The sequence below is a fragment of the Thermobia domestica genome, chromosome 10, assembly GCF_964235325.1.
Source record: "Thermobia domestica chromosome 10, izTheDome1.hap1.1, whole genome shotgun sequence".
NCBI classification, from domain to species: Eukaryota; Metazoa; Arthropoda; class Insecta; order Zygentoma; family Lepismatidae; genus Thermobia; species Thermobia domestica.
Window position 1 is genome coordinate 107,760,049 of NC_137463.1, and position 6,000 is coordinate 107,766,048.

The window sequence follows — 6,000 nt, forward strand, 5'->3', positions numbered from 1 at the left end:
ATCATTTTCAAGCTTCACTACGATTCTTAATCCAAACTTTGTAGGTATCATTTGGCTAGCTAAGATTCTATGAGGTACATTCTGTTGTAAATCAGTAATCTTGGTAAATGATTTCATCACATCACGTGTGTTTAGAAACTGCAGACAAGTAGCCATGATGACGTTATCATGAATACTAACTCGAACGATACTTATATATGATGCAAAACTGATGACGTTGCATTATCGTGTTCTGACGTGTACTATTGCACCATGTTCTGACGTGTACTATTGCACCACAATGTTGCCAGAGGTTTTAGTTCTAACAGTTCCGGTTCTTTACTAATGAGTGCACAAACTTTTAAAAATGTCAAACCAAAGTTTCAAACAAAAAATTTCAAACAAAACTTTCGAAACAAATAATTTAAACAAAAAAATTTGGAAACGAAAAATTTCGAAACAAATTTTCAAAGAAAAAAATTCAAACCAAATTTTCTTCTTCAAATGTTTCAAATTTTCTTCTTCTTCAAAATTTTTGTTTAAAATTTTTTTGTTTGAAATTTTTTTCGTTTCAAATTTTTGTTTAAAATTTTTGTTTGAAATTTTTCGTTTCCAAATTTTTTGTTTGAAATTTTTTGTTTCAAAATTTTGTTTGAAATTTTTTTCGTTTGAAATTTTTTTGTTTGAATGTTTTTCGTTTCAAAATTTTGTTTCAAAGATTTTTGTTTGAAATTTTTTGTTTCAAAGTTTGGTTTGACATTTTTAAAGTTTGTGCACTCATTAGTAAAGAACCGGAACTGTTTAGAACTAAAACCTCTGGCAACATTGTGGTGCAATAGTACACGTCAGAACATGGTGCAATAGTACACGTCAGAACATGATAATGAAACGTCATCAGTTTGCATTATCGTTCGCGTTAGTATTCATGATAACATCATCATGGCTACTTGTCTGCAGTTTCTAAACACACGTGATGTGATGAAATCATTTACCAAGATTACTGATTTACAACAGAATGTACCTTATAGAATCATAGCTAGCCAAATGATACCTACAGAGTTTGGATTAAGAATCGTAGTGAAGCTTGAAAATGATAAGAATATAATTTTACCAGCAAGATATTTACCCATGGAAGCATCAAAACAAGAAGAACTGCTGCGTTTCTTAAATACTGGATCTGTATCTTTATGCTATAAAAGACTCTTGGGTCGAAGTCATCAATTTGAATTTAGTACACAGCCGGATTCGTCAGCAATTGTGATGAAATCATAAATTCAAACATCAACACATCAGACATAGTTGTATGAATGTGGTTGCTCGGCATGACGTCAGTAACTGTGATGAAATCATGAATTCAAATGTCAGCACATTCCTTTCCAATGACGTCAGTCGTAGTTCTATAAATCAACCAATACCGTGAAATCATTTGAGCAAGTGCTTTTCAGGAGGAAAGATGTGTACTTCTAACGATAAAGAGTTCATCTTCGCAAGCTATTATCCAATAAATATATTTCAAACAAAGCATGTGATGATTGGTATCAGTGCTAGAACATTTGAACCTGTGATTCGATTGGGCAAAGCAGAACAATTTGGTGTACAACTGACCTGTGAAGAATGGCACGAATCGACCAAATGAACGATTATTTTCATGATGAGCTAAATGTGACCATAGTCAAATCATTAGGCTCAAATCATGAAGTGGTGATGCGTACAGTCCTCGAAGAGAAGATGGTGCTGTTACGTAAAAAGAGTACATTTCATGTCCATCGCAACATGGTGTATCTAACGGAAACTGAATGGAACAAATTTATAAGCGTATTTCAGTGTGTGAAACATGCAGTGGAAGTGTGTAACAAAACAAGTATATTCCTGAAAAAGTACTATTTTGAAAAATGTGTTACGCATATTGTACAACATGTATCTAGATATTGTGATGGTTGTCAACATCGTTCGTGGGTGCATACCTGTATTGATAAACAGTTTATTTGTGATCAAATGGACATTGAGTTTCCACCAATTGATATTGCAATAGACCTTAAAAGACTTCAATTGGAATTAAAATTATATGCTAAAGACAAACTAGTGCAAGAAGTTCAAAATACATTGTATCGACAATATCCAGAACCACTATCTGGTATGGATGTATGTGGAGTGTAATAAAATGATCCATTTCAATGATTTGTGTTTTTTCATTTCAAGTACAGCCCCATGTTCTGACGTGTACTATTGCACCATAATGTTGCCAGAGGTTTTTGTTTTAAACAGTTCCGGTTCTTTACTAATGAGTGCACAATCTATAAAAAAAAATGTCAACCCAAACTATGTCAACCCAAACTTTGAAACAAAAATTTCAAAACAAAAATTTCGAACAAAAAATTTTAAACAAAAAAAAATTTGGAAACGAAAAATTTTCAAACAAAAACTTTTAAACAAAAAATTTTTCCAACTAAATTTTGCAACAAAAAAAATTTCAAACAAAAAAATTTCAAACAAAAAATTTTGAAAAAAATTTCAAACAAAAAATTTCAAACAAAATTTTCAAACAAAAAAATTTCAAACAAAAAATTTTACGTTTCACGGTTAACCGTCAAACGTTATCCGGTTTTTAACTATTCGATTACCAAATAAACGGTTTTGATCATATTTATCAGTGAGTGCAAAATGTTGAACGAAACCAAGATTTTTAAATGTTAAACAAAACATAAAACTGAATGCAGCAAAGATTTGAAAATCAGCAACCAATCAGATTGCACGAAAGATAGTGATCAGCCAATCAGATTGCACGAAAGATAGTGATCAACCAATCAAATTGCATCAACAATAACTTTGCCAGTGTTGTAGCATGTATTCCCTTAAGACTATGAGTCATAAGATTCAATAAGGTTAGCCATGTATCCCTGTACACTACCTCATCAAGGTCAATCACGTGGTACAACGTCTTGCTTACGTTTATATTTGGCTGTAATAATCAATACCAATGACGTAATTCTCAAATTATCGTACAAAGTTTCAATGTACCAATGTCCTGGACTCCTAATCCCATCATAGGTCAATAACTGATCACGTGATCATAATGAGATACCCAAAGAACAATTACCAATTATTGATATGACAATAAGAAATGTACCCCTTCCAAAATTTAAGATTGATACACAAATACACCTGTGTCTTATTGAAAAGTAATAAATCCTGTACTCATTTAATAATAAAGCCGGTCAATAACCTTTAAATTTTGAATATTTGGCCATAAGAGGAACACCAATGGGTCCTAGAAAACGTTTACCAAATTATGTTATTTTATAATTCCCAAATTTAAAAGAGAACATAAACATATAAAGGTAATAAACCATATAACGTGCTAAATAGGGGTCAATAACCTCCGAAATTTGATTTTGTGGACCATCCAAATTTATAGTGGTACATATTGAAGACCTGTACGAAGATACCAAATGCTTATATTAAACAATTTCTAAAACTGAGTGGATGAGTCAAGATACCCCTCCCAAATTTTTAAAGGGTGCACCAATGTACTCATGTCTTATGATAGGAAATGAACCTATATAGATGACCATATGACCATATACGGTATAAGACCGCATCAAACGGGATAAATTGGACCAAAAACCAAACACGTGATACAACATATTGCTTCTGTTTATATTTTGGCATTTTTTTACTCATGAAAGGGAACAAGGTGGACCACCCAAATTTATCATGATACATATTGAGGTCATGTACTATGATAGCGAATGCTTAAATTGAAAAAATGTCCAAAATTTAAGGGATTGGCTATGGTACCCATCCCGGGGTGCATCAATGTACCTATGTCTTATGATAGAAAATGGACCCCTATACATGACCATATAATCATATTAGGTAATAGGACATCATCCAAGTGAATAAATTAGGTCAAAAACGAAACACGTGGTTGTACTACAATTTGGCAATTTCGTACCCATGGAAGGGAACGAGGTGGACCACCCAAATTTATCATAATACATGTTAGGATCCAGTACTATAATACCAAATGTTTAAATTGGGCAATTTTCCAAAATAAACAGGTGGGCCAAGGTACCCCTCCCAAATTTTTAAAGGGTGCATCAATATACCCATGTCTTATAATAGGGAATGGACCAATATACATAACTATATAATCATATAAGGTAATAGGACCTCATCCAAGGGGATAAATTGAGCCAAAACAAACACGTGGTTATACTAAAATTTGGCAATTTCGTACCCCTAAAAGGAACGAGGTGAACCACCCCAAATTTATCATGATACATGTTAGGGTCCAGTACTATAATACCAAATATATAAAATGAGCAATTTCTAAAATTTAAGGGGTGGGCCAAAGTACCCCTCCCAAATTTTTAAAGGAGTGCACAAATGTACCTATGTCTTATGATAGGGAATAGACCCCTATACATAACCATATAACCATATAAGGTAATAGGACCTCACCCAAGAGGATAACTTAGGTCAAAACCAAACACGTGGTACAACGTATTGCTTACGTTTATATTTTGGCAATTTTGTACCCCTAAAAGGGAACGAGGTGGACCACCCAAATTTATAGTGATCTATATTAGTGTCCTATACTATAATACCAAATGTTTAAATTGGGCACTTTCCAAATTAAAGGGGTGGGCCAAGGTACCCCTCCCGGGGTGCACAAATGTACCTATGTCTTATGAAAGGTAATGGACCCCTATACATAACCATATAACCGTATAAGGTAATAGAACCTCATCAAAGGGGATAAATTGGGCCAAAAGACCAAACACGTGGTACAACGTATTGCTTACGTTTATATTTTGACAATTTTGTACCCCTAAAAGGGAACGAGGTGGACCACCCAAATTTATCATAATACATATTAGTGTCCTGTACTATAATACCAAATATATAAAATGAGCAATTTCCAAAAATTTAAGGGATGGGCCCAGGTACCCCTCCCAAATTTTTAAAGGAGTGCACAAATATACCCATATGTTATGAAAGGTAATGGACCCTGTATACGCCCATATAACTATATAGGATAAAATCGACCAAATACCAAACACGTGGTTGTACTAAAATTTTGGCAATTTTGTACCCCTAAAGGGCAACGAGGTGGACCACCCAAATTTATAGTGATCTATATTAGTGTCCTATACTATAATACCAAATGTTTAAATTGGGCAATTTCCAAAAAAATTAAAGGGGTGGGCCAAGGTACCCCTCCCGGGGTGCACCAATGTACCTATGTCTTATGATAGGTAATGGACCCCTATACATGACCATATAACTATATAGGATAATAACACCTCATCAAAGGGGATAAATTAGGTCAAAACCAAACACGTGGTACTACGTATTGCTTACGTTTATATTTTGGCAATTTGGTACCCCTAAAAGGGAACGAGGTGGACCATCCAAATTTATCATAATACATATTAGGGTCCTATACTATAATACCAAATGTTTAAATTGGACAATTTCCAAAATTTAAGGGGTGGGCCAAGGTACCCCTCCCAAATTTTTAAAGGGGTGCATTAATGTACCCATGTCTTATGAAAGGGAATGGACCCCTGTATACGCCCATATAACTATATAGGGTAATAACACCTCATCCAAGGGGATAAATTAGGTCAAAAACCCCCGAAATTTGAATTTTTGGCAATTTTTTACCCATGAAAGGGAACGACATAGACACCCAATACTAATAGAGGTACATACTATGGTCCTAGGCTACCATACCAAATTTTTAGATTTGGCAATTTCCAAAATTTAAGGGGGGTGATCCTATGTACCCCTGCCAAAATTTAGGGGGTGGGTCATGGTACCCCTGCCAAAATTTAGAGGGGGTGGTCCTAGGTACCCCTAGGTCATTGACCCCGGCCAGGGACCATGGGTCCTGAGGCAGGGACCCAGGGGCCAAAAAGTGAGGCCAAGTGGGGCGATTACTACTGAGGCAAAATGTTGTCACAATGCTTCCTTGATGACACATATATGAATTACTAAAAATTTATTTTTACT